This window comes from Toxorhynchites rutilus, chromosome 2 (genome assembly GCF_029784135.1).
Source record: "Toxorhynchites rutilus septentrionalis strain SRP chromosome 2, ASM2978413v1, whole genome shotgun sequence".
NCBI lineage: Eukaryota > Metazoa > Arthropoda > Insecta > Diptera > Culicidae > Toxorhynchites > Toxorhynchites rutilus.
Window position 1 is genome coordinate 163886907 of NC_073745.1, and position 14904 is coordinate 163901810.

A 14904-nucleotide genomic window follows, 5' to 3' on the forward strand; every position below is an offset into this window, starting at 1 on the left:
TGGGACTTAGTGTTATTGTCGGCGGGGCAGTGTTTTACACATTGCGTACTGCGGGGGTTGGCTCGCGCAGCGCTGTTGTGTGCTGTATGCTGGGGGGACTTGGACGCTTTCTGGGACTTAGTGTTATTGTCGGCGGGGCAGTGTTTTACACATTGCGTACTGCGGGGGTTGGCTCGCGCAGCGCTGTTGTGTGCTGTATGCTGGGGGGACTTGGACGCTTTCTGGGACTTAGTGTTATTGTCGGCGGGGCAGTGTTTTACACATTGCGTACTGCGGGGGTTGGCTCGCGCAGCGCTGTTGTGTGCTGTATGCTGGGGGGACTTGGACGCTTTCTGGGACTTAGTGTTATTGTCGGCGGGGCAGTGTTTTACACATTGCGTACTGCGGGGGTTGGCTCGCGCAGCGCTGTTGTGTGCTGTATGCTGGGGGGACTTGGACGCTTTCTGGGACTTAGTGTTATTGTCGGCGGGGCAGTGTTTTACACATTGCGTACTGCGGGGGTTGGCTCGCGCAGCGCTGTTGTGTGCTGTATGCTGGGGGGACTTGGACGCTTTCTGGGACTTAGTGTTATTGTCGGCGGGGCAGTGTTTTACACATTGCGTACTGCGGGGGTTGGCTCGCGCAGCGCTGTTGTGTGCTGTATGCTGGGGGGACTTGGACGCTTTCTGGGACTTAGTGTTATTGTCGGCGGGGCAGTGTTTTACACATTGCGTACTGCGGGGGTTGGCTCGCGCAGCGCTGTTGTGTGCTGTATGCTGGGGGGACTTGGACGCTTTCTGGGACTTAGTGTTATTGTCGGCGGGGCAGTGTTTTACACATTGCGTACTGCGGGGGTTGGCTCGCGCAGCGCTGTTGTGTGCTGTATGCTGGGGGGACTTGGACGCTTTCTGGGATTTAGTGTTATTGTCGGCGGGGCAGTGTTTTACACATTGCGTACTGCGGGGGTTGGCTCGCGCAGCGCTGTTGTGTGCTGTATGCTGGGGGGACTTGGACGCTTTCTGGGACTTAGTGTTATTGTCGGCGGGGCAGTGTTTTACACATTGCGTACTGCGGGGGTTGGCTCGCGCAGCGCTGTTGTGTGCTGTATGCTGGGGGGACTTGGACGCTTTCTGGGACTTAGTGTTATTGTCGGCGGGGCAGTGTTTTACACATTGCGTACTGCGGGGGTTGGCTCGCGCAGCGCTGTTGTGTGCTGTATGCTGGGGGGACTTGGACGCTTTCTGGGACTTAGTGTTATTGTCGGCGGGGCAGTGTTTTACACATTGCGTACTGCGGGTGCTGGTGTGCGGGTGTTGTGCACTTGAGACTTGTCATTCCAGGACATGGAATGGTTTCACACACACACGCGGTTGCATACTACCAGGCGCAGGATGAAATAAAAAAAAGTAAAGTAATATCCAGCGAGGGGAATGGCTTCACACACGCACTTGGTGTTATAGCATTATCGTACTTATCGCCGATGCTGCGTACTGCGGGCGTTGGCTCGCGCAGACTGTTGTGTGCTGTGTTGTGCTGGGGGACAACACTTGACAGTTGTTATTCCCGGTCATGGGATGATTTCACACACACGCACGATTGCATACTACCAGGCGCAATGCGATTTAATGAAAAAAGAGAGAAGCCGCCAGCGCGGGCAGCACTAAGCTACCACGGTGGGACTTCTCTCTTACGGGACACGACGCACCCGCCCATCACATAGCGCATCGCAAGGGCAATACTGCACAAGCTACTGTGCCGCGCCGATGCTGATGGGGCATTGTTACACGTACTGCGTGCTGGGTCGCGCAGTGAGAAATTGAACAAACTGTTGTGCTGTGCTGTGCTGGGGGGGGGGGGGACTTTTCCAAAACATGCTACTTTGCATTCCAGGACATGGTGCACAGCTTATACCGCTAGCAGAGACACCTCGTTCGATCGGGGCAACTTGGGACACCGTAATCAGTACCAGTGCCGGGTGTGGGTCGGATTCCGATGGGGGGTGATCCGGGAACATATTTCTTGGACTTAGAATATTGTTCGGACTTAGAATTTTTTCGACTTATGACCTCGTTTCTGGGACTTAGCCGTAGAACCAGATGTAATGCGTGTTGCATAGATTAAGGCGCAGGGGAATTTAATAAAAAAGAGAGAAGCCCCACACATTTAGGGGGGCTTCTCTCTTTTTTATTGGACGATACACAACACATAACATACATGACATAACACTGACCTAGAAGCAGTATTTACCACCGTATTTTATGACCCGCTTCCACCTCGCAGGTAGGGAATCTATGCCTCTGGCATAGAACGTAGGAGGCTTGCTATCGAAGAACTCTTTTAGGAATGCGCTCATCTCGTCCTTAGTCCTGAAGAGTTTATTCCTAAGCTTATTACTCAATGACCTGAATAAATGGTAATCCGATGGACTGATGTCTGGTGAGTAAGGAGGATGGTTCAATATGTTAAATCCCAGGCTCCTCGCCTTATCTATCGTTTCATGTGCCCTATGGCACGGAGCGTTATCGTGTAGTAGGGGTACCGGCCTATGTTTACTCACTCCCAGTATACCAGCCACCTTTTCCAGCTGCTTCTGATATCGTTTACGGTTAACAGATACACCCTTGTCTAGCAATTCCCAGTGTATAATGCCTCGTCGATCCCAAAACACACAGAGCATGTTCCACTTGCGATTCATCCTGTCTTTGGCGATTGTCTTCGGCATGGCGCCTTTTACGATCCAATGTATGCCTCTGTGAGGCGCAAACATGGGTATCTTAGATTCATCACAAGTGACCAAATTATCGAGCATACCCTGGTCTCGTTCACTTTGTCTGAGTAGTCGTTGGGCTAGTTTCACCCGCTTTGCAAGGTTGACTGGGTCTAGCTTGTGTGGGTGGTATCCCATTCTTTTTGGCACATAGTTTAGTTTATGCAACGTTCGCATAACAGTCGCTGCCGAACAGTTGTATTTCTGGGCCATAGACCTCGTAGATTGCTGGCTGTTTTGTTTCACATCAGCAAGCAGTGTTGCTGTGTTATCGATTGCCTTCGGACGGCCTTTGCGTGGACGATCCGCGCAGTTCCTGTCGGTATCGAACCTTTTGTACCACATCGTAACCGTTCTACGAGTAACAGTTTGTCCATATGTGGAATTCAATGCCAAGAGGGTGTCCGACACTGAATCACCCATGTCGTAGTGGTGCAAGATGAACATTCTTGTTTCAGTTCTAGATAGTCTTATGGTTTGTATATCATATTGACTAGCATCTATCGGCTCTAGGACAACTCTGAGTTCTTTCAGAGAGTCTAATTGGATCGTCTGCTGTGTATCAAACGACTCTATGTCTACAGAAGGGGACTGGGGTAGTTGCATCACTCTGGATGACGATGCTAGTGGTTCCCATGATACTGATAAGGGTGGCGTTGCTAAGGGGTGGTCAGACCATTGCTGCTCACTATTCGATTCCACGTGTAGTGGGTCTTGTGTCATTTCGGATGACGATGGCGATGCTAAGGGGTGGTCAGACCATTGCTGCTCGCTCTTCGATTCTTCGTACAGTGGGTCTTGTGTCATTTCGGATGGCGATGACGGTGCTAATGGGTGGTCAGACCACTGCTGCTCGTTCTTCGATTCTTCATCCGGATTTATATCTATAACCGGAGAAGGGAATAGCGATGAGGACGAGGACGAGGACGAGGACGAGGACGATGATGATGAGGACGATGATGACGATGAGGACGACGATGAGGACGACGATGCCACTGAGTTCACACAACAAGGACACTTCTTAGGGTGATGAATACGCTTCGATCTTCGCATTGGGTTGGTTTTGCTTTTCATGTGGTTCCCACGAGTCGCTAGGGAAAATATATGGTCGACTGTGGACTACCCTGCCATACCACAGAAAGGGCAACATTACTGTGAGGTTTGCCCCGGTACCCCACCGGGTCCGTTCGCGGCTTCATATTTGTATCGCCCCTTCCACCATTCAGCTATCGGCACGGATCGTATACACACCTTAAGCTTTGGGGCCCGAGTGCCCCCTTCTCTGTCTGCATACGACCTAAGGTCCCACCGAGGTTGGTTACTCGATCTTTCCGAAGGTTGCTCGTATCCCAGTCGGTACCACGGGGAGGTAGAGATAGGAGTTGCTGAATCATAGGCTACCATCATAAATGGATCATCATAATGAGTTATATGTTCGCTGTATTCAGCCATTTACCGACCACTGTTTAATATATACATGTGGCCCCGAAAGCAGTGCATAAGTATTGATCCATCCTTTCCAAAACTTTTGTAACACACCAATATATATATATATATATATATATATATATATATATATATATATATATATATATATATATATATATATATATATATATATATATATATATATATATATATATATATATATATATATATATATATATATATATATATATATATATATATATATATATATATATATATATATATATATATATATATCGATTATATACAGTGGGGTAAAAATCGTGATTTTTGAAGATTTTGCTTGAATTTTCACCAAGAATTAATTATATCGATATTGCAGTCAAATTAAGATAGATAGAAGTTGGGTGTCAAAGAACAAATTGTAGAGCGACTAGAGAGCTTCAATTTGATTGATAGAAACAATCCAGTTTAATGAAAAAATACGACCGAAAATACGAGATACGACCGCATTGTTGACGTAGAACTACGCTGTTATTTTATATAAGTCGCTTGTTTATACATTCGGATATTATTCTATAATGCTTTGGTACACCTTAACGTCTGCTTCGCCATAACATCAGTTTAATGCATTGATGAATTCTCAATGGCACCAACGAAGCCCTTATGATGACGGAAAACAAACAATGTTAACTGCTTGGAGAAAGACTGAATTGTGCCACACAACTTGTACTCTGCTGAAACACCCATCGATGCGAATTCGCTGATGAGTTTGTCAAGAGCGACCGCCTTCACCACCAGCGGGGGGAGCTTGATTTTGGTTGCTGCCTGGGTAACGGCGATTTTCGACCGAGGCGCCGAAATCGCCTATTCCGCTGTTGTTCGATACGGTGTCACACTCGCGAAGGTTCGGTTCAGTACGAGCGCTTTTCACTGCACCAACATCGCGTGCTCATTAGATGACGCTTGCCTCGAAATTTTATTGCCCCTGGCAATGCGTTCGTTTGTTGCAGGGCTCGAGCCTGCCTTCCTCTTCCTCTTGCTCATCACACACTACGCGAAGCGTCCAATTTATGACGCAAAAAGAAAAACACACGATACGAATAACGCGAAAAACAAAAAAAACAGAAACAGAAAAACCAAACGACGATATCCAAGTTGGATTACCACTGGTGGGGTCCAATCTTAGATCGAAGCGCAGCGAAAGCAAAGTGAACTGGAATGCTCAACAGTCCGATGCCGAATGAAAGTTTGCCTCAGCCAGATCCACTGTTTTTACTCTAGGCAAGTATTCCCCTTCATTCTTCTACTATACCTCTGTAGTTTTCAATGTTCTGTCGATCACCTTTTTTGAACACAGGAAACATGATTGACGTCTTCTAACATGTGCAACGTTGTCTTAATGAGAGATTGAAGAGTGCAGTGAGTGGACAAATCAACTCCTCGCCACATTTTTAAGGATGAAGGAGGGAATGCCATCAGGACTAGACATTGAACACTTCAATTTGTTTACATGCGAATTTCGCTTGGTCCGGGTAGACCTTGAGGTTTCTCAGATGAACCACATCTCTAGGTGCATCTCTACAAGCGTCAATAATATGGCATCCCAACAAAGTCGAGTCATTGAACGCACTTCTGAAGTGAGTTGCAAAAAGGTTACATTTGGTTGCAGTAGAATCGGCTACTTCACTGCCCAGAAACATCTCCACGGGTATCAATTGTTATCCTTCCGTTTTGAATTCATGAATTTCCAAAAATTTCGAGGATGTCCACGTAAATCTTCCTGAGTTCGCATGCAGTAGCGTTTGTATAAATAGCGGTTGTACGTTCGATAACTGTTACTAGCAAGTGCGTATGTGATATACAAAAGCTTGATTGTGTATGGGTCCTGGAAGTTTTGTGAAAAGCGTTTGACAAAGCTTAACACACTATTTGCCTTATTGCCTTATTTTGAAGTCATTTGGCATTTTTTCGATTTTGAATCATGTCCGATTGAGCTAAAATTTTGTATAGGTCATTTTTACAAAATAAACAAAATGTACATGAGGATTCGCTTGTTGGCAGCCCAATACTTTTGTGACGTGACAACAAAATTCATGAATTTCCAAAAATTTCGAGGATGTCCACGTAAATCTTCCTGAGTTCGTATGCAGTAGCGTTTGTGTAAATAGCGGTTGTACGTTCGATAACTGTTACTAGCAAGTGCGTATGTGATATACAAAAGCTTGATTGTGTATGGGTCCTGGAAGTTTTGTGAAAAGCGTTTGACAAAGCTTAACACACTATTTGCCTTATTGCCTTATTTTGAAGTCATTTGGCATTTTGACGTAGGACTACGTCTTTCATTTCTATACCGGGGTGTAAAATCAAAGTTTCGAAAACGAAAGCGTTACGCCGGAGACATAGATTTTGAGCATTAATAGCTCCTAAACAACTGAACGAAATGGTATGATGAACACTTCATTCGAAAGCTAAAATGTCTACGCGTTATATACTTGTCACTTTTTGATCCAAAAACTTGTTTCAATAGTCTTAAAATTGATTTCAAAACAGGCTATTGAAATCACCAATCGGTATATAAACGAGCGCCACTCGGAAATCCACTCAGTTCTAATTGAACAGCGATTGGAGCATGTTGTCGCTATTGTGGTGAAGTTAACTTCGTTTATCACGAAAGCGCTGATGAACGGTGTCACCAAGAGCCTGTTTGTGCACCTTAGGCCAGAAGGGAATCCATCAAGAGGAGAGTGATGCCGCAAATGGTTCCCCGGGTAGAGATCGGAGCATCCGCCACATACACACACATACACGCGCGGAACTCTTCGTTTGGATGCCATTCAGCATCGAGAAAATTCCGGAAAGATTCAATCGTTGCTGAAAAATAATCTGCCAGTTCCCCTGGAAACTGAAAAATACATTCATGCGAAAGAGTTCATTTTAATGTGTTTTATCCATGTAACACTGCGACCAAATATTTTTTCAATTAAGTGCCATTAACGGGTGGTTATCGAGTTAGCATAAACCACTGATGGGCTTCCAGTATCGAGGAAAATGTGGAAATATCTAATCGTTACTGAGAATAATCTGCCAGTTCCTCTGGGAATTTAAAATTACATTCATGTGAAAGAGTTTATTTTAATGTTTTCTATCCATGTGACACTGCAACCAAATACGATTACGGTTTTGTGATTTTTCAATCAATCGCAATTAACAGGAAAGCTTCTGAAATTATTCTTCTCCATCAGTAGAAAATTTTTTTATTCAGCTCGCGCAGTCCGAAGACATCGGTCGCAAATTTGTTCGCGTCTATCATATAGTGGAGATTATACCGTTATCAGTGGCTGGTGAAGTTATTTCGCCCTAACGGGGTTCTCTTTATTGCGCGAGTGAGAAGAGCAGCAATCACAACCAGCGTGAGGAAGAAGTTCTCCACCGCGGGCGCGGTGCGTGTGCCGTATCATCGCTGTGTGTGCTTCATCATCGTCATCGATTCCATCATCGTGTGGTGGTGCGATTTACCGTTGCAGCTGTACCGAGCGATTGCCACGCGGTTCGATTGGGACACCGTTTCATTTCATTCGCATTGGTGTGCGATTTAGGTATAATATATATAGGTTTAGGAAGATAGAAGAATTCAAAATTATATTATTTCATATCTGCCGTAATGGCAGAAGGTCAAGTTGAAATGGAGATTGAAACTACTGTTTCCTCCTCACTAGCTACAACGGGGGCTGGGAAGTCACTCAAACGCGTTCCCCCCTCAGAAGATGTCTCTTCAGAGAAAGAGTTAATTAACCTCAACGAGCCCCCCTCAAGAAAATTGGCAAACTTTTCCTCTTCGCCCCCTCAATCTCCCGCTTCCGTTCAACTCCCGAACTTGCCTCCCAGTCCTACTGATCCCGCTCCCGCTCAACAATCGACCTCGTCCTCCCCCTCAGTTGTTTCCTCTCCTCGTGTCAAGGTCTATCCAGACGATGCACCTGGAGCTGGTCCATGGGTTGTTTTTTTCCGGCCCAAACCTAAAGGAAAATCTATTAATGTCATTCAGGTTTCGAAAGATCTGGCAAGATTTTATTCCTCCGTGGTCGAAATCTCTAAGGTTAGGCCGAACAAACTGCGTGTTGTCGTGAGTGATCGGAAACACGCAAATGCAATTGTGATCGACGAGAGGTTCACCCTAGAGTATCGTGTCTACGTGCCCTCCCATGACGTAGAAATCTCGGGGGTGGTAACTGAAACGGGTCTGACGTGCCAATTGATAAAAGAAGGAGTTGGTAAATTCAAAAGACTCCCTTTGGTGGGCGTTAAAATTTTGGACAGTCGCCAACTAGGTAAAGTATCCCAAGAAGAGGGAAAAACGAAATTCACGCCGTCAGACTCGTTTCGAGTAACTTTTGCTGGTTCGGCCCTCCCTGACTACGTCATGGTGGACAAATTGAGACTGCCTGTGCGACTCTTCGTGCCAAAGCCCATGACTTGCAACAAATGCAAGTCAGTTGGTCACACTTCAGATTATTGTGCCAACAAGGAGCGCTGTGCAACTTGCGGAGAGCAACATGTGGGGGAATCCTGCAGTGCGACTGAGCATAAGTGTCCATATTGCGGGGGATCCCCACACGTGCTCTCAGCTTGTGAAACTTACAAGAGTCGCTGGGAGAAACAGAAGCGCTCTTTGAAGGAACGCTCAAAACGCACTTTTGCGGATATTTTAAAGGGCGCTTCTCCACTTGCCCAACAACAATCAATCAACACTCAAAATGTCTTCGCCACGTTGCCCGTTGACGAAATGGAAGCGGACACAGCTAACGGGGGCACACCGTTCATTTTCCAAGGGAATCCCCGGCGCAAAAATGTGACCACTCCCAAAGTTCAAGGACAAGCCCCACCGGTTATACCCCTTGTTAGCATGTCTAAAAAATCGAGTGCAGCGGACAAGCAAAATCAGGTTCCTCCTGGTTTCCGTGGGAATGGTTCACCTTTGAACGGCCCAGCACTCGAGGGGACATCAAAAACCCCAACTGTCCCTGTTTTTCCGTCTAGTTCAACTTCCCAATCGGGATTTATAAAGTTGATTGACCTTTTGGATCAAATATTCACGTGTTTTAACGTTTCCGACTCCATCAGAATCATTGTCATCTCAATGCTTCCAGTGTTAAAGACAATTTTGCAGCAATTGATGCAAACATGGCCCCTTCTTGCAATGATTATCTCTCTTGATGTCTAATTTAAATAGAGAGGTCGGAGATATCACTGTTTTACAGTGGAATTGTCGTAGTCTTATCCCTAAATTGGATACTTTCAAATTTCTAATTCATAAATTCAATTGTGATGTTTTTGCTCTGTCCGAAACCTGGCTCTCTTCTCAAAATGATCTCTCTTTCCACGATTTTAATATAATACGCTTGGACCGCGATGACAGATACGGAGGGGTACTATTGGGGATTAATAAGTGCCACCCATTTTTTAGAATTGAACTTCCACCTATTGGAGGGATCGAAGCTGTTGCTTGTCATGCAAACATCAGAGGCAAAGACCTCTGTATTGTCAGTTTGTATTGGCCTCCGAGAGCTGCGGTTAGCCGCAAGCAACTTGTTGACATGTGCTCACTCCTTCCTGAGCCACGATTGATCTTGGGAGATTTCAACTCTCACGGAACTGCCTGGGGGGAACAGTACGACGACAATCGTTCATCGTTGATATATGACCTTTGTAACAGCTTCAATATGACCGTTTTGAATACTGGGGAAACAACACGTGTACCTAAACCTCCTGCTAACCCAAGTGCTCTTGACCTCTCGCTTTGCTCGAATTCACTATCGTTAGATTGCAAGTGGAATGTAATCCAGGACCCCAACGGTAGTGATCACTTGCCAATCAAAATTTCCATCACCATTGGGTCGAATTCTTCTGAATCTATAAACATGGCATATGACCTCACAAGACACATTGACTGGAAAAAATATGCGGACGCGATTGCTCTAGCCATCAATTCCAGAGATGGTTTGCCTCCATTGGAGGAGTATAACTTCATTTCTCGTTTGATCTATGACAGCGCGGTTCGCGCTCAAACGAAACCCATCCCAGGCTCCACTATTCGTCGAAGGCCTCCCAATCCATGGTGGGATAGCCAATGTTCCAAGCTTTATCAAGATAAATCGAACGCATTTAAAGCTTTTCGAAAACATGGAACCATTGAGAATTTTCAAACGTATTTGGACCTTGAAAATCCATTGGTGATCGGAAATTTTGAGCAGCTGATCGGGCTAAATGTTCATTCTGGATTCATGACTTCATATCATGAATTCATCTCCATGCAGGTTGATTCTTCTTCGTATATTCCCAACCGTGTTTGTTTTCCTGACTACATCAATTCCTCTGTACATTTTGATCTGTTCATGAAGGAGAAAATCCATGGAATTCCTGATTATCATCGATCGGGGATCGTTCCTACGATCTTCAATGCAAAATATGGGAGTATCAATTGTGATAATATGTACTTTACTGATGGGTCCTCTATGAATGAGTCCACAGGATTTGGAGTGTTCAACGAATTTTTTAGCACCTCCCACAGTCTTCAGAATCCTTGCTCAGTGTATATTGCTGAATTGGCAGCAATTCATTGGGCGCTGGACAGCGTCGCCTCACGACCTGTTGAACACTATTACATTGTAACGGATAGTCTTAGCTCTGTCGAAGCTATCCGTTCAGTGAGGCCGGAAAAGCACTCGCCATACTTCCTTGAGAGAATACGAGAAATTTTGAGTGCTTTAACCAGACGCTGTTATGCCATTACCTTTGTCTGGGTCCCCTCACATTGCTCAATTCCGGGTAATGAGAGGGCTGACTCATTAGCAAAGGTAAGTGCAATTGAAGGCGATATTTATCAGCGTCAAATCGCCTTCAATGAATTTTATTCTTTAGTCCGTAAAAATACCATCGTTAACTGGCAACGTAAGTGGAACGAAGATGAATTGGGTCGGTGGCTTCACTCGATTATCCCTAAGGTTAGCCTCAAACCATGGTTCAAAAGTCTGGACTTGAGTCGGGACTTTATTCGCACCTTCTCTCGACTCATGTCCAATCACTGTTCGTTAGACGTGCTACTCTTTCGTTTTAATCTTGCCGATGGCAATATCTGTGCTTGTGGCCAAGGTTACCACGACATCGAACACGTTGTTTGGTCGTGCGAGGTGTATCTTGCTGCCAGATCGAATTTAGAAAACTCTCTTCGGGCCAGAGGAAGACAGCCCAATGTGCCGGTGAGAGATGTGTTGGCTCGGTTAGACCTTGATTACATGTCCCAAATATACGTCTTCTTAAAAGTTATCGATCTTCGTGTGTGATTGTCCTTATATCCTTATATTTTCCTTTTCCTTTTCTTTCGCGAGAAATTAAATCCCTTCATACTAACAATAGAATAAGGTGAAATGTGAATACATATTAGATATAAGATAGGCTTAAGAATTGAGTATGATGAATGTGAGTGCGAATGTGAGTGTGAACATTGTCAACATATCCTTATATCCCTTCCTTTTCCTGAAAAAAATGTCACCCTTCTAAACTCGAGCAAATAGGGGGTCTTCGTAGCCACTTGGTTACGCGTTCGCTTACCAAGCGATCGATCGTGAGTTCAAACTCAGGGCCCTCAATTGACCATCTTTGTGTTGTTATAGAATAACTACGTCCACGCAACCATCATCAGCGATGGAAATCGATCCACGGTGGAACAAAGATCGATTCATCCATACAACTGCTCTGCTCTGCAAGAAACATCAGGCTGCTGTTCTATAAATAACTCAACAATGATCAATATCAACTGTCTCCGCTGTCCGGTCTGCTGAACAATGGAAGAACAGAAAGAATACCCTTACGCCTAAATGGCTACTACTGTGTAATTTACCATAATGTAATGGAACAGAAAACTTAACGCCTAAATGGCTACTACTAACTACTGTGTAATTCACAATTTATAGAAACATAAACATATGTACATGTACACGATTAAACCCGGCTCTGTTACAGCTAAATGGTAATGAGCCTAATAAATAAATGGGGTAAAAAAAAATAAACTCGAGCAAACCGCGAGTAATCGGTTCTCTACTTCATTAACACTAGAATTAATGAAAAATGATTATATTCTTGTAACAATACAGATAGGAGTTTGGCTCCTTTAAACTTATGTAACTGAGCCTGTAAAAATAAACGATTTAATAAAAAAAAAAAGAAAATTTTATATGCGCGCGCAACGGAAAATGTTTCGCATCGCGAAAATTATATAATTTTCAATTGATTATTGCTCAGTCGCCGAAAGTTTCAAACTCAGAGAGTTCATTCCCCTCTAGTTTGCCTTCCAAATTGCCATCGTAAACCACGCCTTCTCTCGATTCAATCACGCACAAAAAGCATACTTAAGCGATATTCTGGTGGCGAAACGCATTCATTTTTCGTGACGACATCGACAAGGCAACATCGTTATTGAACGAGCTGAACGAGCTGGACGAGCTGGACGGCGAGGGATCAAGAGATTCATTAGCTGGCCTAACCTGACTTGAAACACATACAGTTTGTTTTGAACTTTGAGGGAGCGCAGAAAAGCCGATCCATCAGAAAAAGAGAAGACGACCGAGAAATTATCAGCACCGAAAAACGGTTCCATTTGAGATATCGAAGCGGCCGCCACAACACACATATATATACGTGCGGAACTTCTTCCGTTTAAATGCCATCCAGCATCGAGAAGATTCCGGAAAATTATTATCGTTGCTGAAAAATAATCTGCCAGTTCCCCTGGGAATTGAAAAATACATCCATGAGAAAGAGTTTTTTTAAATGTTTTCTAATATATAACACTGCGACCAAATACATTTGGTTTTGGGATTTTTCAATCAAGTGGAATTAACAGGTGCTTACATATAACATATAACACTGTGACCAAATACATGTGATGTGATTTTTCTATGTGATTTTTCAATCAAGTGTAATTGGCAGGAAAGGTTCTGAAGAGTATTCTTCCCCGCCAGTAGGATATGTTCGTTTCCAATATCGGATGCGCGCGCAACGGAAAATGTTTCGCATCGCGAAAAACATAGTTCTCAATCGATTATTGCTCAGTCGCTGAAAGTTTCAAACTCAGAGAGTTCATTCGCCTCTAGTTTGCCTTTCAAATTACCATCGTAAACCACACCTTCTTTCTATTCAATCACGGACAAAAAGCATACTTAAGCGATATTCTGGTGGTGAAACGCGTTCATTTTTCGTGAGGACATCGACAAGACAAAATCGCTACTGAACGAGTTGAACGAGCTGAACGGCGAGGGATCAAGAGATTCATTACCTGGCCTGACCTAAAACGCATTCAGTTGGTTTAGAATTGTGAGGAAGCGCAGAAAAGCCGATCCATCAGAAGAAGAGAAGATGACCGAGAGAATACCAGCATCGAAAAACGGTTCCGTTTGAGACATCGAAGCAGCCGCCACACACATATATACGTACGGAACTTCTTTCGTTTAAATGCCATCCAGCATCGATAAGATTCCGGAAGAATATTATCGTTGCTGAAAGATAATCTGCCAGTTCCCCTGGGAATTGAAAAATACATTCATGCGAAAGAGTTTATTTTAATGTTTTCTATCCATATAACACTGCGACCAAATACATTTGGTTTTGGGATTTTTCAATCAATCGCAATTAACAGGTGGTTATCAAGTTAGCATTAACCACTGGTGGTGGACTTCGAGAAGAGTCCGGAAAGATATCGCTTCTGCAAAATAATCTGCCAGTTTTCCTTGGCATTGAAAATAACATGCAAGCGAAAGAGTTTATTTTAATGTTTTTTATGTTTTTCTGCGACCAAATACATTTGGTTCTGTTATTTTTCAATCAAGTGCAATTAGCAGGAAAGCTTCTGAAGATTATTCTTTCCCATCAGTACGATATTTTCATATCTAATATTGGATGCATAAAACCTTGTACCTCCAACGTAACGCTCTCGTTTTCGAAGTCCCCCAAATATTCATTTATTCTTTCATACAGAATGGATTCAGATTCAACTACAAACAAATGATCACTAAATCAACGATAGTCCTACGTCACCATTGCGGTTATACCATAGATATAACCCACTTCCTGTTTTTTCGATTTTGAATCATGTCCGATTGAGCTAAAATTTTGTATAGGTCATTTTTACAAAATAAACAAAATGTACATGAGGATTCGCTTGTTGGCAGCCCAATACTTTTGTGACGTGACAACACTTGTCTTGGGGTCTCCGCAGCCACATTGGATGCGCGTTCGCTTAGTAAGCGATCGATCGTGAGTTCAAAACTCAGGGCCCTCATTGACCATCTTTGTGTTGTTACAGAATAACTCCGCCCACGCAACAATCATCAGCGATGGAGATCGATCCACGGTCGAAATAAGATCGATTCATCCATATAACTGCTCTGCTCTGCAAGACACATCGAGCTGCTGTTCTATTAATAACTCAACAATGATCATATCAACTGTCTCCGCTGTCCGGTGGTCTATCTGGATAATGGAAGAACAGAAGGAATACTCTTACGCCGAAAAATGGCAAGATGAACGTGGATTTTTGTATATCTAGTTTTTCAAAAAAACTCGCAGGTACTTTGCAAAAATCGGCATGCATTTTGTGACTAGACAACGCGCTCTGTTCGAAAAAACAGTCTTCACAAAGCGTTGTCACGTCACACAATCAATAAGTTGTATTG